Source organism: Canis lupus, chromosome 30 (assembly GCF_003254725.2).
Source record: "Canis lupus dingo isolate Sandy chromosome 30, ASM325472v2, whole genome shotgun sequence".
Taxonomy (NCBI): domain Eukaryota; kingdom Metazoa; phylum Chordata; class Mammalia; order Carnivora; family Canidae; genus Canis; species Canis lupus.
Window position 1 is genome coordinate 31,336,441 of NC_064272.1, and position 23,456 is coordinate 31,359,896.

Below are 23,456 nucleotides of genomic sequence, written 5' to 3' on the forward strand. Positions count from 1 at the left end.
TCCCCGCAGGCAGAGACCAAGTCTCAGATGGCCCTATATTTTCCTTCTAGCAGCCTCCAGGAAATACTGAAAGCTGGAACCCCAGGCCAAGGTGGTGGTGTATATCCGTAGAGAGTAGGGGAGGAGGAAGCACCATTGAGAACCAAGGAAAGCAGGTTCTGGAGACACCCCAAAGGCTTCTTGAGTTGGGAGTGCTGATGGGAGGATTGGGGATTGGCAGTGGGGAGCCGACAGTCAGTGCCAAGCCTAGGGCAGAGTTGGGCCTGTAGGATGTGTGAGGGAGAGGCGGAGAGGCTTTGGGCTTTTAGCCTTGCTAGCCACTGATGGCCTGTAGGTGGGTGCAGTGCAGTGGAGGTGCAAGGAAGGTGCTGGGTGATGCCCCAGGTCCCTGTGCCTGACCCTGATTCAAAAATATTTATATCGACATCTTGGAGAGAGAAATGGGGACAAAGAGGGAGAAGGCGAGTGTCAGGCGTCATATCAGGTGCATAGTACCTACCATCTCATTTCATGCTTTCAACCAGCCTGTGAGGCAAGTGTTCTGTTTCTCATCTTTCAGATGAAGAAATCAAAACTCAGATGATGCCACATGCCCAAAGGTCACACAGGTAGCAAGTGGCCACAGAGCCACTGTGTTATGATAAAACCACTCCAGCACAGCCTCCGTCCTGCCAGCAAACCTATTGTCTGAAACTCAGCCCATGCTGCAGGAGGGAGCAGTGTGCCCGCAGGCAGCCAGGAGAGAGGTCAGGGAGCCTGTCCCATACAGCTCTTCCTCCTGGCAATAGCCCCGCTGTAGTACCGTCCTCATTCTACCCCGTCCCCCTTCCTAACCCTCTGGGTACTTACTCACTCTCGGTTTATACATACTCTTAACAAATGGCACAGTGGAAAGAGCACTGATCTAGCATAAGTCATTATTAGCATTGCTCAGTGTCTCTTCCCTTATCTGGAAAACTGAGATGAAAAGAAGTGCTTCAGGAATGAGTATTCTCTTCAGGTCAGAGAATCTTAAAGTCATGGTGTCCTTCATAGAACACTGTGATGTTTTGACATACTTGGTTGTGTGGTACAAAAGCACATTTATGGAAGAAAATATAGCTACGTATCATATCTGTAGGATAATGTATCTTTTTTAAAAAGCTACGTGTAGTACTTGAAATCAAGACAATGCTTCCCTTAACTTTATTTTTTTTCTTCTGTAAATTGGGAAAATCTCACTATCTGATGTTTCAGGCAAGACACCCAAGTCCTGCTCATCCACAGGTGCCAGTGTGAGAATCCCTGGGCTGGAGATGGGAGACTGGCATTCTAGCCCCTGCCTGGCCATCACCTTGTGGTTTGACTTTGGACAAGTCACTCACCTGCTCTGGGCTTCCATTCTCCTGGGATGCAGAGAGGGCATGAGGGTGGATCAGAGATCATCTGGGGGCCTTTTTAGGGTCAACCTTCAAGGATGGACTTGATTCCTGCAGGTCAGTGTCATTCTCATGATCCTCATGGACCATGGTCGACATGAGGTCATTCTCACCTCTGGTTCCCCATCTGTGCCTCTACTCCTGCCCCATGGGACACCATACATGGGAGCTCTTGGGGCCAAGGATAGGCTGCTCCTTCCCCTCACCTGAGACCCCATCTCCCAGTCTAGAGTCTCCAGCCCCTAAACAATAGTCTGGGGGGGATCCAGGCTATTAAAGTAATTTACATAGTAATTAACAAGGTTCCATTAGCTGATTCCTGGAGCCAGAACACTCTGCCTCCATTTCCCTTTAGGGGTCCGCATCCCGGGCTGGGACCGGGGTTTGGCTGGTAGAGCAGCGAGGGGATGAATTTTCCGTGCTCACGTGTTCCAGCTCTACACCCAGGGACGAGAAACAATGCCTGTGCGAGGGCCCCAGCTGGCTGGGTAATGAGGTCTGGGGCAAAGAGGCGCCCCGTGAGCACATGGGGGCCTGAAGCCCCAAGAAAAAAGGCAACCTTGAGTCTCAAAGCCATGTGTCTGTTCTGCAGACCAGGGCTGAGTGCCTCCAAGAGCTCCTGTTTCAAAATAACATAAGATTTCTCGTGTCCTTCTGGGCTGCCTGACAACAGATTTTGTGCGTGGCCATAATATGGTGCAAAGCTACCCTGGTTATCAGCTTTGAGCCTCTCAGCAACCCTGTGAGGGAGACATTATCTTTTCCATCACAGGGATGAAAAAAATTGATGCCCAGAGAGGTGAAGTGACTGGCCCAGGGTCACACAGCCTGGAGTGGAACTAGAACCTGGGTCTTTAGACACAACCCAGCTCTTCCCACATGGCCAGTGGCTTCTAAACAGCCCTGTGGAACCCCAGGGCACTCTCAGAATGGTTTCCCTTAAGGATAAGGGGTTGTTGAGAGGACTCCACCCACACCCACCCCCCATTTCAGTCAGGGCAATTATTTACATGCTGGACTTCTAGAGAAGATTTTGTTTGAATTCCACAGCTAGAAAAACATTTAAAACCACGACTTCTACAGAACTGTGCCAAGAAGGGACCTGTCACAAGGCCACTTCATTGTGTACCTCTAGATGTGAATGGAAGCCTCTGGATCTGTGCAATGGGGGCATATTTGACCTCTATGGCTCCAGTCTGTGGTCTCAAATCTCCAGTCTTTGGTATCTCCATCAGGCTCCCTGTAGGTGGGGAAATGACAATGATTCTGGGGTCTCAACAAGTTTTGAGGGGTTTTCCTATTCTTACTCACTCAGCAAGCATTTTAGAGCTGTAAGAGCCAGCATCTGAGGATAAAAAGAAAATGAGCCCAAGTCCTGCCCTCAGAGACCTTTGGGAAGACATGATACAGACTCATCATCAATAGTGGTTCCCCATAGGCCATGTACTGGGTGTGGTGCTGGAGGGTGCCCCAGACCCCATAGAAGGGCAGGAGCAGCAGGGAACTCCGGGAGGCCAGAACAGGGCAGATGTTCAAGAAGCCTCTGTAGAAGTGGAGAAGGCTGATCTGCTTTGAAGAGGAGGAGTTGGCTGGTGGGAGTGAGGTGGGGGGCCAACAGGGCATTTATTGCCTGAGAGAACCCCTGCATTGGTGCCCCGACCTCTGTGCTCTCCCAGACCCTGGACCTTACTTCTAGGCCTTGTTCTTGATGGGAGGCGGGGCCCGTGAGGCTCAGGAGGCTGCTTTCTCGAGATCTAGGGAAGAGATGGGGAATGTTACAACCAATGGGACTTAGCTTCTCCTTGGGGGCTTCAGTTACTCCTTTACACCATAATGGGGTTGTTGCAGATGGGGGCTAAAACCCTTCTAGGCTGGATTCCTCCTTTACCATCCAGGAAAGTATTTTCATTTGGCTCCTCCCAGGAGTGGAGCTTGAAACAGGATTTGAGTGCAAGTCGTTTATTTAGGAGGTGGTTTCAGGAAGCACCAGGAGGGATGTGAGAGGTGGAAGGAATGGCCAGAACACAGGGTGCTTGATGAGCACAGTACCCCTGTGGGGGGCGGCTGGGGTTCCGTGCCACCACGGAGCCCCGAGAGGCTGTGAACACATGCCTTCAGAGTTGTCCTGTTCGAGGGGACAGGAAGGCCAGTCTTCATCCCCCAACTCCCATCACTCTTTTGTTGAGGGCTGTTCCTGGGGGCATGGGGTCCCCTGTTTCTGGCCGGCCCCATGTTGGGTATAGCATCCTCCTGCCACCAGAGAAGCTCTTCAGGCAGAGTGATGGAGGCTTGCAATAAGAAGCCAATTGGCATGAATTCAGGCAATGGTGTGGAACATACAGTACTTCCAAAAGGGAGGTCAGGCAGAGATAGTGTCCTCTTCAGAAATCAAGAGCCACAGCGACTGAAGTGACTTTCCTGGGTCACATAGCATGTTAGCAACAGGCTGAACCGAGAAGCCAAGCCCCATGGCTTGTCATCCGGGGCTCTTTCTGCCATCATGTTCCCCACCCCACCCCCGCCCCGGTCACCTCCCTGTTGTCAGGTCTCCAAATCATCCTTGCCCCTCCTCCCACACATGGTTTTGTAAGAAAACTTTGGTAGCAGATATAAATGTATCTTTAAAAAACACCAAATGGTTCAAGTGTATAAGACTTTGAGCCCTTCACTGCAAAGGCCTCATCACCTCCATCTTTGTGCCCACCCTTGACCCAGTGCCCCGCGCTTAGTAGGCCCTCAGCACACAAAGGATGAACTGATGCTTTGGCCATCTGCTCTGGGACGTGGGGCAGTTCCCCTCAGTTTCCTCGTTTGGCTCTCAGAGTCCTCGTTTGAAAAGCAGGCCTATTGTGCCCTCTCTGCTAACTTCCACGGGTTGTCCTGTTAGATATTCAGCATGAGGCCTGGCACCTAGTAGGTGCTCAACAAATGTTTGCGCTGATCGAACATTTGGGAGGGTGCATGAGGCTCTCACCCCACAGGGAAGGGGCAGTCACGGTGGTTAGCCCGCAAGAATGCATTATGAGTCAAAGGATCCGCGCCTGCCCTTCGGGTCTGCGGTCCGTTGCCTCCAGCCCCCTCCCTCTTGCACATTCCCCTGTCCCTGAAGCTCATGAGTCAGGTTTTCCGCCTCCTGCCTCCTGCGATTTCACTGCTCCCTGCCAGCCAAGCTGTTCTGCAGACCCAAGTTGGTAATGACAGATTCCTCTCTCCTGGCCCTCCACTGGCGAAACCGCGGAAAGTATTTGAAACACGCAGCCCGGGAATGTGCAAGCTTCCCTTCCCTGGGCTTGGCAGGGGCCAGCAATTTCTCAGCCAGCGCTTTTGACTAAGACTTCTGTGGTTCGGGTTTCCCCTGAGCTTGTCAGCTCAGTTTTCCAACAGTGTTTATACCTTTCTTTTTTCCTTCAGAGAAAAATTAACCCTAAAGCCGGTTCTGAATCCTACAAACCCTGGAAGCATGACTTTCTCTCTGTTACAGGTGTTTGGATGCACCTCAGGAGAGCTGGCCTTGGCCTGGGAGGTGTGGCGGGGGCGGGGGGATCTGCTGCCCATCAGGTCTGCGTGGACCCAGGTGGCCTGAATTGAATGATTCTCTGCTGAAAGAGACACCCAGAGGTCTTCTAGATCTTCCGCCTCCAGAAAAGATCTGGTTAACCCATTGCAGACCTCTGTAACTTTTGATTTTCATCCATGAGGATGAAGGGAGGGAGAGAGGAGGGAAAGACCACAGGCTCTGGACCTAGGTAGAGCTAAATGTCCATTGCACATCTGCTCCCACTTGTTTCATCATCTGTAAAATGGCAGTAATAATTCCAGGTTATCGGGAAATTTGAGTGCAGTATGTGAAAGTACCTGGTACAATTTCTGCATACTCTAGGTATACAATAATTTCCCCTCTAAACCTATGTCTTTTTTTTTTTTTAAACATTTTATTGATTTATTTGAGAGAGAGCAAGAGTAAGAGAGAGAGCACCATCATGGGGGAGAGGCAGAGGGAGAAGAAGCAGGCCTCCCCACTGAGCAGGGAACCTGATGTGAGGCTCAATCCCGGGATCCTGGGATCATGACCTGAGCCAAAGGTAGACACTTAACCACTTAACTGAGCCACCCAGGCGCCGCCCCCTTCCCTATTTCTGATTCACTAATTTTACTATCTCATCACAAAGTTGTTTAGTAAATGAATGAATGAATGTCTTTATACATCTAAATACCCTCTGCTCTTTATGATCCCCTTCTCCTCTCAGGTCAACACTTCAAAGACATGGGATATATATTTGCTGAGCATTAACTCTGCAAAAAGCAGAGCTAGGAGCTAGGTCTCATGGAGACACTCTTGATGCGCAGCCCCAGCCCCTGTTGTAAAGGATTTTCTGGTCTCGCGAGGGCACAGTCACCACAGCGAGAATGACAGGATGGAGGGAACACTGTCCACCGGAGGAATACTCAGAATGATTTTACTCACTCGCTTATACATATGCACCCATTCCTGCAATAAGCATTTACGGGGCCTGGCCACCGCTCCCCCCCACCGATGGTGGTTCTGGGGGCTTCTAAAGCAGGCCTTCCCATGTCACAGGCTTGCCCCTATTTGCTGTGAAGTGATACCTGAAAGTGCTTTGGAAATGAAAGGGCACGCTGTTCCCTCTGCCTAGAACCCCCTTCCCACCTCACCCACCTGGAGAACGCAGGACCAAGCCAAGGAAGGTGGGCACCCCTTCTCTGAGGTACCCTCCCTGACCTCCTGAGGCATAGTTAGCTTCTCTCTCTCTGAGCCCCCCAGCACATTAGTCCTAACCGGAGCACTGCCCCTCCTTCACTGCCTTGTGGTGGGCTGCTTTCAGGTCTGCCTCTGAGGGAAGATGGAGCTCCTAGCTTGGGCTCCCTAAAAGCAGAGGCTGAGAAAGAGATTTGGATGTAAGTAGTTCATCAGGGACTAGGAGCACGTTCTTGGGAGAAGGGCGTGAGGGAAGCAGGATGGGGCAGCAAGGATGGAATCTCTGCTGGAGCCCAGCCTCAGCCTGATCCGTCAGAGTGGGAACGAAACCTCAGAGCATGAGCTCTGACAAGGGTGTCCATCAAGGGGACCAGCCTCTGTACCCTGGAGCCTCAGGAATAGCCTCCCAGGTGAGGTGGCTCCTCCTTGGCCAAAGACGATTCTCTGTGGAAGAGGGTGGCTGTGAGCGGTGGCTGCCAACACCCCCAGCAGCAGGGGGTGGGAGCCTCAGGTGCGTGTGTAGGGGACCTGGGTGGGGCACCTACAACATCCCAGGGGGAGAGGGCAAGGGAGGATCAGGAAGGGGCATCAAGATCTTTACCAGACCTTTTCCAAGATAGCACATGTGTTCTGCACATTAGTCCCCCATCTTCCTGTCTTTTGCTAAAAGGCCTCAGAGGCTGAACAGAGGAGCTCAGCAGAGGCTGCGCGCCTACAGCGGGCGGAACAGGGCCAGTGTCCCTGAGGGCCCTGGGGAGGGGCAGCAAGGAGGGGACGGCCCTGGCTCTTTGCCACTCACTGAGAGTGTCCCACCATCCCTTAAGCACAGTGGGCCTGACCTTCCCTGCCTCACCCTGGCCCTGGGGTCCTTCCATCCTCTGAGCACCCTCCATGCTTGACCAAGGACTTGCTTTACCTCACTAAGCCCACGGCCAATCCTTACAAGCAAGGGCTTCATCTTTTTTTTTTTTTTTTTTTTTGATTTTCCAAGTGCCTGTCTCAGTGCCTTGGCCTTTAATAGCTGTCCACTAAATTGAGCGAATAAAATAATAGATTCCTTAATGTTTTCTGTGAGGTGGGAGGAAGGCCCCAGACCCACTGTGACATCACCACTTGCCAAAGGGTATACTCATGTTCAGGTGGGGCCTGGGTAGTCCTTGCTCTTCCCGCCCCAACACCCCAACACCCCAGCCCCAGCCAGCACTGAAACTACCACTCCCACAACACGCTTGGCCCTCCATGCATCCCGTGCGGCAGCCTCGGGCGAGGGTGGACAATGGGATACGGCAAGAACAGAGAGCCCCCGCTGGCCCGGTGCACCCACTCCTTGGCCTTAATTTATATGAAATGTGACTCCATCACTCAAAGCCTGTGCCCGGCCTTGGTCGGCGCAGGTAATGATGATATAGGCTCATTTATGCAAGATTATCCTTTTATCACATTTCCAGACTCATTTATGAGGCTCATGTTTCCCCCCCGAGGGCGTCATCAAGCAAGTTAAGTTGTACTATTTCCCTCCCGCAGAGAACTGGCGGGAGCCTCCCCCGTTGACGGATGAGGCCCGCTGCCTTTGCCAAATAGGGTCGGCGTGATGGATCTTTTACTTGTGAATATTATAGCTGGAAATTAGCATGTTTATTGAGGTAGAATGTGTTTGTTTACATTCCACTACCCATGGCATTACCTCTTATGACCTGACTTATTTAGTTGAGGATAAGCACAAATGATCCGCATTTTGGCACCCACAAAAAAAATTAATGAACTTCCAGATATAGAATTCAGCCTTAAGTAAGTGAGGTGGGTGGGGGCAGAGGGGCCAGGAGGGGCTCTGGGGGTTTGTGTGGTGAGCTAGGTGGACAGCCTGGAACTCTGACCCTATCTGGAAGGGGCAGTAGGTTGGGAGGCAGAGGGAGGGCAGGGGCTGGTGGATTAGGTGTCCTTGCAGAGCACAGGGCCAGCACAGAGCCTGCTTGTCCAGTGGAGGTGACTTCTGTGGATGGAGGAGGGGCCGGAAAGGGGGTGCAACTTGCCCTGACTTCCTGACAAGTGGGAATTGGTAGAGGGGATGGAAAGAGACACCAGGAGAGGGAGACGGATTCCCTCTACATTCTTCATCCCTTTTTCCTGGTTGTGTCCTGATGGGGCCTGGGGACAGAATGAGGTACCAGATAGGATTTTGGTCCATTTCTGCCACAAATCTGTTGGGGACCTGGGGAAGGTCTCACCTGCAAAATGGGGCCAGCCTCACTGGTAACCTGGGAAGTAACGGGACTCACGTCGGACATGTCTCCATCACCAGTGCCTGCAGTATCAGGCACAGAAGAGGTGTTCACTACTGGCCAGACGATGGGCAAATAGGACACTATAGATTAGCATTCAGAGAACTCCGAAAAGGCCCAGGTAGGAAATATTCTGAGTTTTGTGAGTCATACAATCTCTACTGCAACTATTTAACTCTGCCCCTTTAGTGTAAAACCAGCCAGAGACAAGACGTACACAAATGAGTGTGTCTGTGGTCCAAGAAGACTTTATTTTTAAAATCAGGTGTGGCTGGATTTGGCCACAGCTCTTCATCTCTGTGTAGGGAGACTGGAAGTTTTTGGACTCAGACAGCTGGACTTAAATCCTAGCACCTCTACTCTTACCTGTGTGGCTTTACACAAGTTACTTAACCTCTCTGAACTTCTGTATTTCTCTTCTGTAAAATGGAAGACAGTGGCTTGTACTTTTTGGGGATTCCTCTCACTATGCCTACAGGGTTGGCTCAGGAAAGACTTGTGGGTTGGTTCAAAAAATGGTCTCTGACCGTAATAAGTCCTAATGAGTGTACTGTGCCTCTCTCACACGTTTTATTTCTTCATTCCATCCCCAATGGAATGGCACACTACTATTATGCCCACCTTATAGAGGAGAAAGGCAAGGTCCAGAAAGACTTAGAGACTTTCCAAAGGTCACTGTCTTATTATTCCATTTGGGCTGCTGTACTGCTCTAAGAGAACTCTCTCAGCTGTATAGCTTAGAAACAACAGAAATTCATTTCTTTTTTTAAAAAAAAGATTTTATTTATTTATTAATGAGAGACACACAGAGAGAGGCAGAGACATAGGCAGAGGGAGAAGCAGGCTCTCTCCTGATATGAGACTCGATCCCAGGACCCCAGGATCACAACCTGAGGCAAAGGCAGTTGCTCAACCACTGAGCCACCCAGGTACCCCAGAAATTCATTTCTTTTCAGTTTGGAGGCTGAAAAGTCCAAGCTCAAGGCCCTGATAGATTCAGTGTCTAGTGAGAACTGCTTCTTCATAGGTGGCTGTCTTCTCACTATAACCTCATAAGGCAGAGGCTGCAAGGGAGCTGTGAGGGCACTGATCCTATTTGTGAGGACCCTCATGACCTAATAACCTTCCAAAGTCTCCACCTCCTAATCTCCATACATGGGGCATTAGGTTTCAAAATATGAATTTGGAGCGGGGGTGAGGGGGGAACACATTCAGTCTCAGTAGTCACACAGTCAGTAAGGGACAGAAAAGGGGTTAAAACCAGTTATTTCAGCAGTGAATCCTTGCAGTTTCCAGTACACCAGAGCTGTCAGCTGTCCCCAGGCTATCCACTCCTGCTATGGCAGTGAGCAAATGGACTGGCTGTAGAGGTGCTTGAAAATATGTAGATTGGGAACCTAATCTCTCTGTGAGGAGAGGCTACTTGTTATCTCTTCAAAGTCTGAGATTTATAGGCTAGGAATATGGGAATCTTGGCTCTGTAATGAGGATCCTAAAGTGGGTGAGCAGATTGGGTTTGGAGTTGGGGTGGGGCTGATAGATCCCTCCTGGTGCATAAAGAGGACAGGCAGACAGTTCTGATTAGCTCAGAGATCAAGCTGTAATATTTGGATAGAGCAGGAAACCCTGTATCAGTTAGGGATAGCATTTAGCAGCAAGTCATCAAGACCCAAAAAAGCTAAGGCTTAACAAAGACAAAAACAAAACAAAGCTCAAAACATCAGATCCTTTTTTTCTCTTAGGTACTATGAAATCCAGGGTGGTCATGACTGGGGCAACATCTGTCAGATGTTATTAGAATCTCTGGCATCTTCTATCTTCTTCTTGGCCAAGTGGCTTCCACCCTCAAGGCTACCTCTTGGTCACAAGATAGCTGCTGGAGCTCCAACCATCAGGATCATATTCTAGGTGGGAGAAAGAAGGGAGGAGGGGGGTGGAAGGGGAGCTGGGCAGCTGAGTTGGCCCCTTTTAAAGGTGAATTCCTCGGAACCCCACCCAAGAAGGGAACAATTTTGTCTTTCACTTCATTGATGGGAATTCACAGACCAGCCCTGTCTATAAGGGAGGTTGGGAAACATGGATGTTGTAGCCAGTCATTGCTGCCCCAATCAGGGCTGTGCCAGTAAGGAAGAAGGGCAGAATGGACATAGCGTACGTGAACATCAGTCTCTGCCTCCTTTCCTTAATTGGCCAGAAGAGTAAACTGAGACCCAGGGAAAGAAGCAACTTGCTCATGATTGCACAGGAAATTAGGGGCGTACCTGAGACCAGACCCCAAGGTTTCTGACTCTGAGGGAGATGCTTCTTCTCTTGTCCATACTGCTTCACTCCGTAACCACACACCTGGCCCCAAGTAATAATGATATTATTTATTAAGCCTTAACTGTGTGAAGGTACTACGCTAAAGGCTTTCCAAGCTTGTTCCATTTAATCGGGTACCAACCATTTCAGGTAGGCATCACTATTACTCCCATTTTACAGGGGGAGAAGCTGAGGCCAGGTGTGAACTCATTTAAGTATGGAATGGGCGTGAAACCCAGGTTCCTGACCCAGGCTGTGAGCAATCTGGTGCCTGTGGTTAAGGTGACCCAGGGACGTCCCCCGTAGGCTGCTCAGTGGTCCTGTGCCTCCAGGAACGCCTTGGAACCACCCCCAGAGGCAGCAAGCCTTCCACAGACCAGGGGGCTCCCTGCTCCCCACCCACCTGGCCAGCCTCCCTTTCTACAGCTTCTCATCCCAGCCAATTACTCCTAATGGAGTGATATGAAATGTAACTAACTTGGGGAAATATCTGTATACTTTAATTAAATCAGTTTGCAATTAGCCATCTGAGTAATGAGGCTAAGGTGTTTTATCTCCCTGTGAGCCAGCGGGCCAGGGGAGCCACAGGCAGAGGGATTTTGTGCAAATAGCGTGGTCCTACTGACACATTCCCCAGGGATATAGAGGCAGGTGCTGGAAGCCCCAGGAGAGGATTTGGCCCAAATTTACTATGATTAAATAAATACAGCACCTCAGAGAGGAGCTCCTAGGAGCTATTTGTAGGACTAAATTTTTAATGGCTACAGCCTGCTTTTCTTATTAAAGAAATACCAGAGCCTTTAATCCAAACACCCTCATGGCAAACCGCTAAAAATTGCACATGTCCACTGTGTGACCCTCAAGTCCCCAGACAGGGTAAACGCCTGGCTGGGCAGACTGGCCTCTGTCCAGCAACAGGCTCCTTTCAGGCTCCCTAAGGCTGGCAGAGCAGGGTGAGAGGCAGGTGAGGGATTTGTGTTGGGTGCAAAATTTAAGGGGTGGCAAAATGCTAAGACATCAAATAATAGTTGAACAGACTGGATCTCTGAAAACCAAAATTAATGCAAGAAAGTTGATGATAAACAAAATTTCAGCATTTTTAATAAAACAGGTTCAGTAAATGAGGCCATGCCATGCTGAGCCAAGCCAGAGTCTGAAGCAAAAGGAAAAATCAGTAATATTGATCTTGTCTTTATTTAAAAATTTTATATTTTGTTCAACATGGATTTTTTTTGTATTAAATTGGATTTTTAAAGTGTTGCTTTAAAGTGTTACATATCTTGGTGACTTCAATTTTTGGCACCTCCTTGTATGCCTATGTAGGCAAGTGTCTCACTCACCTAACGGTTGTCCTGGCCCTGCCAGCTGGATTTGCTCTTAGAACTTGTGTCTCCTTTGGTAAAATGATCATTCTGTGTGCCCTGTAGGACTCTGCTGGGTTTTTAGGGGCTCTATAGGATAGAATTTATGGTGACAGAGATGAGAATGGCACTTGGAGCTTTAGACCATTATTGCAGAGAGCAGTCTGGTGATTGCTCCAGCAAGACCCAGAGACTAGAAGCAACTGGCAAGGTCACACAGCAAGTTTGTGGCAGAGCTAGCTCTGATTCCCTACAGAGGAGAGATGAGCTTTTCCCGTGACTCAAGGTAAAAGCCATCATAGAGCTGTCTTCCACGAAGGGAGGCCCTAAGAAAGTGACCCAGGTTGGATGTGCTGGTGGGTGGGCCTGGGTCCCACGTATAACCCCCTTCTCCCTCCCAGTGACTGGTGCAGAGGTGGCCATGTGACCCAGGTCTGGCCATTAGGACACAGCAGAAGTCGTTGGCTGGGGCTAATGGGGACAGAATCAGCTGATGTCCTCTGGGATCTTTTTGCCTGTTCCTCTTCCCCCGTCATGTCTTGAACTTGCACTTTGTGCCTGGAAGTGAGCAGCTGCCTCAAGAGTTTAAGGACAGAAGAGTTTAAGGACAGAAGCCACATGCTAAGGATGGTGAAGCAGAAAGAGAAGAGGAGCCTGGGCCCCAAGGCCCCTTGAACCCTCCCTTCCAGCCCTGGGCTGCCAACCCCATCCGTTATTCAGTGAGTTAAATTAATGCTGTCTGCTCAAGTCATGATTAGCTGGATTTTCTGCAGCACTCACAGCTTGAATGCTATCCCCGCAGCCCTGTCACCCATGGTTTCAAGAGCAGCTTTTGGTGAAAGTGACTATTCACGTGGCTCACTCCCTGCTTTGTTCAAGTCTTTGCTCCCTATCATCTCCTCAGGGAAGTCTTCCCTGATCACCCATCATTCTCCATTCCTTTCCTCTGTGTTGCTTTTTAATGGTTCTTGTTGATCTCTACCTGTGATGTGATTATTTGTTATTTGCCTCCTCCATAGGAATTAGTTCCATGGGGGTGGAGGGCGGGTAAGGCTCTTTTGTCTCCTTTCATGGCTGTATCCATGGTGTCTCGAACAGTATGTGGCATATAGAAGGTCCTCAATAAGTATTGTTGAATGAAGGGACATACTCTGAGCCAGCTGGGTCCTGAGCCTTTGCTCTTGCCTCTGACATTGGCCAGCTTTCTATGGCAGCAAGTTAACTTGGTCCCTGGAATTAGGATTTCCACTTCCTCTCTAGTTCTGGCCCTTTGTACCTAATTGTGAATTCCTCTTACTGACCCCTCTGCTCTCCTGCGATGGCCACCACTGGACACCCCAGATCTTAACTGGCTTGCCTATGGGCTCTGTCTGTCTGTCTCACCAGACATTCACTCTGCACATGCCTCATGATGGCTGGGCACCCTCTGCCCCATCCTTCTTCATCCTCATTCTCCATTGTCATTGTCCTTATGGGATCCCAGGCAGTGATGACACTGTGTGAGAACTCCTGACTCTCCTGTTGACAATACATCAAAAGCCATTACCTCCTGGTCCTGATTTCCAAGATGGGAGCCTGCCTCTAAGAAAACAAAATGAATGGGTTTGGTGTGCCAGACTCCATTAACTGGCTACCCGAACTAATCAACAGCAGGATTTCAAGGAAATTGCAAATTGAGAAGCCAGATTATTTGGGTCTCTTGATTAAGATTGGAAGAATAATTGTTGAAGGGTTCCATTTAATAAGCATTGTTTACTAACCCCAGATCTTGTTTTGATATTTTAACCTCAATTATGGGGGATATGGCAACACTAAGATAAATAATTGTGCCATTGTTGCTGGTAGGGACCTTAGAGCTCCTCTACCCACATCCTTTCATTCTATAGATGAAGAAAATGAGGCCCAGAGAGGAAAAGGAGCTTCTTCTCAGGTCCCCGCAAGGGTTAGAGAGCCCCGGCTGGGGACTAGGGCTCTTCTACTTCTGAAAAAAAAAACAGCAAGAGGTTCAAGGAGCCTCAGAGGGCATCTTTCTCACATGGCCATCAGTGCATCCTGAACGAGTTAAAGAACCAGATCTCCTCAACAGTTAAGGAAATACTGAGACAAATATGATGGGAGGGGGCAGCGTGTCATTGTCTCCAAGTCCCTGAGTTTTCTTTGGAAGGAAAAAATGACGGCCTCATCATACCCTCTCCTGCCAAGGAGCCGTCTTCATCTTGTAGTTACTGAGAATCCGATGGAACCAGAATATTACAGAGAACCACCGAGTGTGAGGGACAGTCTGGAGAACCTTCCTTGAGGCCTGGAAATGCCCACTTTCCTAGCAGCCAGGGCTAGAGTTCGGGTCTCCAGAGTCTCCTGTGAGGCTGCTGTTCCCAACTGCCCACTGCCTTGCCTGGTCCAGCTCCCAGTTCTGTGATGCTGATCAGACCCAAATGGCTGTCTCTGGAGATGCCCATCCATGCAGATGCCTGTCCCTACAGGTGATTCCCTGGGGAAATCAGGAAACAGGATGGGGAACCAGAAGAGACAAGGAAAATCATGGTTGGGTGATGTCAGGAGGTTTCCTGGAAGAAAGGAGGCTCTGCACCTGGAGAACAGAATTTAGTAACCAGAAGGATATTTGTTATCAGTGAGAAATTAGTGGGTGCATGAGACATGTTCAGGGAAAATTCATTCATTCTACACAAATTTTTTGGAGCCCTTATTATGTGCCAGTTTCCTTGCATAGGCCGTTTATTGTAATCCTCATAACAAACCTATGAAGGAGGCAATATTTTGCTTCTGTTTGGCATTTAAGGAATGAGGTACAGAGAAGTTAATTTGCCTAGGCTCACACTAGTAGTAGGGAAAGGATTTGGACCCAGGAATAGATGTTTCCTTCCACTAGAGGATATGCAAATCACTTATTATTGGAATCCTGGGAATGGACTGTCACCTATAGGAAAGGGAGTTCAGGGCACTAAAGACACCCATGGCCCCTATCACAGTTGGGCCCTGGTTCCCTCTCTCCTGTGAAAACCTTTCCAATCTTCAGAGAAAGACTCCTGAACCCTCCAGTCATTCACATATTCATTCTTTTGACACACACAACCAGCACCTTCTCTTCCACCAGGTGCTATAGTACATATTGGGAATGTACACAATAGGATGTGGTCCCTTCCCTCAAAGACCTTTCTGTTTCCTTCTGTGGCTCAAGCAATACTCACAACAAATGACTACATCATTCTGACCGACTTGGTCCCTCATCTCAGCATCCTTAGTGACCCTAACACCAGCACCACCTTTTTACTACACACTTGAATTAATACCATCTCAGCTTACGCTAGTTCTTTTTTAGCAACCATTACCCCATCTTAAGGAGTCAGTTTATGGCTTACTAAAACCCCAAGGATTTTAAACAGGAACCTGCTCCAGTATCCCCCATCCTATCCTCAACCAATTGACTGTTTGAACTCAAATGGGAAAGTACTTTTGCTTTTTAAAGATTTATTTATTTTATAGAGAGCATGCATGCACGAGCAGGGGAAGGGGCAGAGGCAGAGGGTGAGAAAGAATTCTCAAGCAGACTCCTTTCAGAGTGCAGAGCCTGCCTTGAAGTTCCATCCCAGTAGGACCCTAAGATCACGACCTGAGCCAAAATCAAGAGTCAGATAATTAACAGAGCCAGCAAGGTGACCCTACATTTTTTTTTTTGTCTATTAAACTTGACTTTATTGCATTGTGTGTGTGTGTGTGTGTGTGTGTGTGTGTGCGCGCGCGTAGCCTACTAAGTACTTTTCCAGTCTCTATTTTATCACTCAAGTGTTTCTGCAATGCCTGGAAATGAAGAAAGTCTGCTTTGAGAGTCCTCATTCAAGGAAGTAAAATGTAGAATAGAACTGAGATAAGAATAGGCCTTATGCCATTTCACCAGTGACCTTCTTCCAGTCGATTGCCCCATATTGTTTGTGTGGGGTGGATTAACCAGCTGTGAAACTGCATCTCTAAGCTCTCATCTTGCCCCATCTCTCCATTTTGTTCACAAGTCCAACAACAGAGACTTACAAAATGCTAGGCAGAAATCAAAATGCAGCATGTCTAAAAGCATCTCATCAGAGGGAGCCCAGGTGAGCTGAGCATCTGCCTTTTCCTGCTGAATCTTCACTAATTCCTAGTAGTCATCATTTCTTTGGTTCTTAACTGCTTATAAACTAGGAGAATACTGCTAGTCACAAAAGAAGGTTCTACGAAGGGAGGCAACAACTTTGCAGGTCCAGGATGAAGTGATTCCATTGCAGCAGGGAGATCTAGCTTACCCCGTCCCCCTCCCCCCTCCCATGGGCATATGGAAGAAACTAGCACAGGAAGGCACATTAGGGAAGATGTGCTAGGAACAAAGCCACAAGAGGTTTTCCAGGAGCAAACAATGTAAAAATTGAATCTGGAAAACCTAGTAGAAACAGAATGAGATGGAACCTTTCATCTCAAGAGAATGGTCCACCCAGTATTACGAGGGCTGAAACGTGTAGTCCTACACTAGAGGCAGGTTGTACCAAAGACCTTGACACAGTCCTGGTTCTTCTGGGAGCTAAGATATGAGAGGGAAAAGGAGCTGGAGCTGTGGGGCATTTTCAGAGCCCTTATACTTACAGTCATTGAAAGGGCTGGCTTTTTAATACAGATAGTTTGGTGAATTGCCATCTAGGCACCATCCCTGCAAATCTCGCTACAGCCACGGGAGGTGGTATTTGCCATTATCAATAGTGGTCGGGTTTTCCCAATCGTGCCACCTGGTGGCTACTAGTAGAACCACAGGACCAGTGTTAAAAGGACAGGCATTGATAAGGATAACAATGCATCGCATAAATCATTCAATTTGCAAAAGAGTATGCCAGTTCCATTTAGAGTTTGTAAAGTCACGGCAGCCAGGAACAATTTCAGGTGTTGAGAAAAACACTTGTGGAGGGGACACAAGAACCAAACAGGCCAGTGGAAGGAAATGTAATAGCAGTATTTGTGTGTTGGGGATGTCCGGAGGGGGTTGTCCACACAAGACAGAAGACAAAGGGGAGAAGGGACAGGAAGGAAACGAAAATGGAGCAACTTAATGAGAGTGGAGGGATTGCTGAGCTATGGCTTCCACCCCAGCTAATCCTGTCGCTCATAAGGGTCTCCCTGACTTTACCACTTCATTTAATTCAACAGGCCTGTATTGAACACAGAAGTGCTTTGAGAGAGGTGGGCTGTCCTGAGCAATCAGGAGGAGCTGTTCTCACCTCTTCATCAAGCTGCCCAGAGCGTTTGGCTCCTGAATGCTGTGGCATGCTTGGGGTCTTGGGGGGCAGATGCCTTCCTACTTCATTTTTTTTTTTAATTATTGTGGCAAAACACGCAGAATACAGGTTTTACTACCTTAACCACTTTTAAGTGTGCAAATATACCACCATCCATCCACAGAACTCTTCTCATCTTCCCAAACTCCACAGTCACTCTTAAACACTAACACCCTGTCCTCCCTTCTTCCATCCCCTGGCAACCACCACTGTAATTTCGGTCTCTGTGAATTTGACAATTTTAGGTACCTCATGTCAGTGGAATCATACAGTGTCTTTTTGTGACTAATTCATCTCACTTAGCATTTATCTCTTCAAGGTGTGTCCCCTTGTGGCACATGTCAGACTTTCCTCCCTTTGTAAGACTGAATAATATTCCATTGTATGTACATACCACATTTTGCTTTTCCATTTATCCCTTCATGAACGTTTGGGTTGCTTCCATCTTGTGTCTGTTGTGAGTAATGCTGCCGTGAACATGGCTGTGCAAACATCTGTTTGAGTCCCTGCTTTTAGGTATACACCCAGAAGTAAAAGTGCCAGATCATATGGTCATTCTATTTTTAATTTTTTGGGAAACCACCACACTGTTTCCATAGTGACCTCATGCATTCTTATGAGGAAATATCACCGCTGCTTCAGCGCAACACAGAGTGCCCTGAGCAGTGAGAATCGGAGGCCTCCTGAGATGAAATGCCATCTCCAGGTGGAAAAGAAGGGATTGTATTTTTCAAGTTTCACCTCTTGCTTCTCTCTCTCATAACGCCTACCCCAAACATGAATAGCATCCATATATTTAAGCTAAATTTCAAACCCATCAAGGCTGGGGCAGAGAAAGACCCTGACCCCCTTGGTGGGATTGGAGGAGGTAGAGGCCCAGATAGTAAGTTGAGGAGCACAGCAATCTGTTCACGTAAAAAGAATCTTTGAACCCTGGGGGGACTTGGGATCCATACTGAAGACTCATCAGATACTCAAAGAGAGTCAAGCTTAAATGTTGAAAGCCCTCCCCTCCCCCCAGTCATTGTCTCCTTCCACCCTCACAGCTGCTAGCTTGCTTGGAGAGAGGACAGCTCCTCTTAGAGCAAAAAGTGTGATGGAACCCATTCCCACCATTACTCGGTGCCACCTGCAGGGGGCAACTTGGCACAGAGAAAGTGGGGCTTTGTGGGGAGAGTCCTGGGTTTAAATCCTCCCTCTGCTACCTACTGTTCATGTGACTTTGGATGCGTTCCTCAATTTCTTTCAGACTCATTTCAGAGTCCATAAGACCAACGACGATCATGTTGACTTCCCCCTGTTGTAAAGATGACATGACATGGAAGACGTAGGGTTTCAAGCCCAGCACCCAGAACATGGGTGTCCCTCCCTTCCTCTCCGGCTCTTCCTCAGTTATTGACTTTGACCATATTCTGCTAGAGTTCTCATCTCTCCAGGCTGCTGGGGCTCATCTTCCGGGGGCTGGTTCTCACCCACATTGGCTCCACCTTTGATTATTTCCGGTTGGCCTTTTGGTCTCCAATTAGCTCAGACACATCTCTCTCCCTCTCTCTTTCAGTGGGTGACGGGGTGCCGCATGAAACTACCCCCGCTGGAGCCAACCCCAAGGCAGAGCCACGCTCTTCCCTCGGCCATCTCCTCTGGCTGCAGACTGTGTAAGGGAGGGCGGCCAGCCCAGGTGAGCACAACCCACCCAGCCCCGGCTCCATCTGGCTTTCGTTAGATTGGGTTACAACCTTAACGTTACTTAACTGAAGAGGACTTTGGGGTGTGTGTGTGTGTGTGTGTGTCTGTGTGTTAATAGCAATTTGTGATAGATGCCTTTGGCGCCCACACATTCAATAACACCCACACTCACAAAAAAGAAGGGGGGAGGGGAGCCGTTTTTATGGGAGATAACATAACTGCTTGCAATTTGGCTATTCATTGTATCTTTGGCATTTTATGTACTGCATTAGCGAAGGCAATTTCATGCATATGGATATAATGCATTAAGTGGAGGCATTTAAATATAGTGAAACTAATTTTATGATGATTAGTTGAAGGAAAACATTGCATTCGTATCATCTATATAGAAGCCAATTTGCATGAAAATGCCCAAAGTTGCTATGCCAACATTTTCTGTGCTGCTGGTCGGGGTCGTCTCCGAGTCAAGACTTTGTATTAAAAATCGGTCTCCAGTGCCCGTGTCTTTTAATTCATTGCAAGCTGTAGGCCATTTGCTCACAAAGCGCTCGCAGTAAAACAAATGAATAGCTAAAATACTCATTTGCATGATTCCCATTTGAAAACGATTCCCCTGAAATTAAAAAAGCGTGTTACTCGGTTGTGAAGATGGATGGGCCAGTGAGGCGGGCAATTAATATTTTCAGCGTTCTCTTTAAAGCCCTCCCAAGACTGCGAACAGCACATGCCAGACAAATTGGGCCCTGCAACAGTTTCAGGGCCTCGGCGGCAGCAGCTTGCTTCCACTGTCTCCCCTTTATTGTCTCACTTACATTATGCAGTAATTAAAACTATTTACCATTCCTACTTATCCGCCATCTGCTACCACGGAAGGTTCCTCTTCTTTAGAAAGTCTTCTCAAAGAACCGGGAGGAGAGAGGAAGGCCTGGCACTGGCTGCGGAGAAGCAGTTTCGGGGCGGGGGCTTCTCCCTCCCCCTGCCACGTCCACCTGTCCCTCCTGTGAAAAGGAAGGAGGCGGCGATGGAGGAGGTCATGGGTATGACGCTGGTGCCCTGAGCGAGCTGGTTATGGGGGCAGGAGGGGCAGGGTGTTAGAGCACAGCTTTCCTCATCTTTTGCGGGGAGTTCTGGTTTAGCTCTGGGGTGATCCAGATGTGTAGAGGGAGCCTCAGCCTGCACCCTCTCATAATTCGTAACTGAAAAGGCCCTGGTGGCTTTGATCATGCAGTCGGGGTCTGGAGCAAAGCCCCCACCTACAGTTATACAAGTTTTTCATTGCACAAGTGTGCCCAGCCCAGGGAGCTGTAAAAACAGAGGTCCATCCTGGGATCCATGTGCCAGTCCGAGGTCCTGTGTAGGGGTGTGTGGGGGGTCTGCCCTAAGAGGTTGCCTTCTTCAAATTCCTACAAAGGCAGTCTGTGATCCCTCTGTGGCCTTTTGAAAGAGAGAAGCCATTTTGAAAGCAACCAAGTTGCTTGCCACCTCTTTTTTTTGTGGCTACTGATGCCTCTCAGACTGGTTCAACTGTGGGTCCTGGCCTTGTACCCACAGGCTTAGCATTTGTTTGCAGAGGCTGAGCTAGGAGGTCCAAAGAGCAGCCTCCTCTGCAAACATTTTCATTTTCTCTACGGAGCCCAGCTCCCAAAGTAAGGAGGAGGCAAACACAGCAGGAAATGAGGACTGATTCTCGCCGGCCCAGAGCCCAGAGCCGGGCCAGAGCCTGCACCCTTGTGGCCAACGGCATGCTTTGGGAGGACAGGGTTGGCATCAGGAATGCTTTGTGTTTCCTCTTCCCTTCTGAGCCCACCTGAGGGCCGGACACATAGCACGTTCCCCAAAGTACTTGTTGAATGAAGTCGACGGTGGAGCTGTCTACTCTTGACATCCCTGCTCAGTGGCAAAGCCTCTTCTGAAACTTGATCCAGCCAACTCTTGGCTCACCTCCCATTTCAATGGTCTTTTTTTCTGGAACTTAGCCAAAGGGTCTGCATTTGCCTAGAACCGAACTTCGTGGCTGTGACTTTTCTGGTCCTAGAAGGCCTCAGGACCACACACGACAGCCAGCACTCCACATCTGGCCTAGGCCTGAATGCCCCTTCCATCTTCTCATCTCCCATAACTTCACCTCTGCTCCTCCGCCCTCCTCGCCCTAGAGATAACTCTCTCCGCCTCCACTGACTTATATGGCATTGAGTTGCTACCCGGCATAGCTGAGACACCTCTATCTGTAGGTGGTTTGGGAACCTTCCAGCACTGGCAGGTCAGAGAGGATGCCTGGCCATTCAGGATGAAGTCATAATGCTTTACTGAAGATACTGGAATACTGAATTCAGAGGAAGGGTGAATTTCTGACAAGGGCTTTGCCCAAAAATGGTGTGGTTGTTAATGGCTTTGGAGGTGGTGAGTGCCACATCGTTGTCACTAAAGATGTAATGGCATCTGGGAGTCACACATCAAAATCTCCACCTCCAGTGCAAAGCTCCTTGCCAGGCACTGAGAGCTCTCCTGTTTCTAGACTATCTAGAAACACATTCTCTCTAATGGGACACAGAAGGAACATAACTGGACAGTGTGGGTTCTATAATGAAAACAAATACACAGGTGTGGGGAAAAGGCAAGACTTACCCCAGAGGATAGTCCTTTTGAAGGCATAGCTACAGCCAGGAAGGGAGCAAGGGATGCCTTCCAGGGCCTCTCAAATGCTGTCACATTAGCAGATGCTTATGCTGCCAGCAGGAACTTCCTCCCCAAACCTTAGCCTCCGTGGGCCCCTGCAGACTGGCCAGGGTGCCAGGCACAACCAGGGTGCTAGAAAGGGCATTGACCTTGGCTATGGCCTTGGGTTGGAATCTCCCTCTGCCACTGATTGTCTATGGGCAGCCCTCAAAACTCTCAGCTAGTCTCTGTCATCTCAGCACTAAATGGGGTTTCATGCATGCCTGTTCTAAGACAGGTTGTTGTCTTGAGCCCATTAGTTAATGCTTATGTGGTATTTCAGGGCCCAGTCTATATCCTCAGAGCAAGCACATGCCCTCCTGGAGTAGACGGAAGTGTCTCTGTACAGGGAGAGCAGCATGGCAGGTGTAAATGTTTGAGATGTCAGTTGTTCCTTTTTGCACCTGCAGAGTCCATCTTTGCAATTCAGAGTCAGGTGCTTGAAAAATCAGACCCGGCCTTGCTGAGGAAGGACAGCATGTGCAGAGTTGGGGTCAGCTTCACATCCTTGTAGGGAGGCTGCGGTGTCCTCATGGGTTAATGAGGAGAACCCAGAGCACCCACCCCGTGCCAAGCCCTGTGCTAAGCCTTTCACGCAAGTGACCTCCAATTTATATGGTCCTTATTCAGCTGATGGAAAATTAGTGCTTGGAGGATCCAGGTGGAGTCCCAGAGTCCAGTGCACTTCCTAACTTGCTGTGTGACTTTGGGCCAGTTGCTTGTTCTCTCTGAGCCTCCATCTCCTGATTTCCGACTCACATCTGCTGCAGTTCCCCGCCCCACCCTGACTTTCAAATCCTCTGCTGGCTGCTAAGCTGCGTTTCCTGGTAAATCATTGTAATCATTGTGAAGCTCTGTTGTTAAGACATGAGTGAGAGAGAAGCATTCTGAGTCACCAAAGAAGACATTAGTAAAAGTAAATCCGGAAGCATGAATCTGGAAGGTGGGGGAGAAACAGGCAGAAAAAGGCAAAATTAACCCCGCCAAAACCGCCTTGGAGGGATTGACCAGAGGAAAAGAAGGGGCGAGAGCCGAATACCTACTTAATAACCACCACTAAAGATCAATACTGGACCAAAATAGAATCCCACGTAGGAAATGATCTTGTTCCACAGCGCTGGGAAAAAAAAAAAAAATTTAACATAGAGGAGCCATTTAAAGCAGAAAAAATATTTGTATGTAAAAGGAAATATTTTAGGTAGGAGTTGAATACCAAATGATTTTGGGTCTCTGTGGGGAGTAATGAGGCATAGCAAACACACAATTCTATATGCATGTAATATTATCATCGCACGCCTCGGAAAGCTTTTAAATCACAGAAATGCAGTTAGGGACCATTGTACAAAATAAACATCCCACTTGGTGTCTTGCCTGCCCTAAGTTCCTTGATCTAGAGCAGCGCTGCCAGATTTTTACAGCCCCATAAATTAACGTGGTGCTGATTTGATTGAGCTAAATTAATAAGACTTGTGCTTTGTTGCAAAATAACTATTACAGTATGTTGTGGGGACGCACTGCCGATAAGGAAATTGCCGCCTTTAACAATCCCACTGAAGTTTCATGGAGGATTTCAAAACCGATTTTAATTAAAACAAAAGCCGATGTGTGGCAATAATGTGGGTGTTAAGGAGAGAAAATGCAAAATGTCTTTTTAAATCCATTTT

General features: G+C 48.6%; 1 long non-coding RNA gene across 4 annotated transcripts in view; it reads left to right on the plus strand.

Annotated features, from left to right (window-relative positions):
- Positions 1–23,456, plus strand: part of LOC112675714 (uncharacterized) — a 49,065-nt gene that overhangs the window by 21,756 nt on the left and 3,853 nt on the right. For 2 of the 4 annotated variants that reach the window (XR_007407392.1, XR_003146025.3), the window contains exon 6: positions 18,950–19,069. This is a non-coding gene — a long non-coding RNA (uncharacterized LOC112675714). Of the gene's footprint in view, positions 1–18,949; positions 23,451–23,456 lie in introns of those variants that run through there. The other 2 variants (XR_003146026.3, XR_003146024.3) reach the window with 2 other exon arrangements.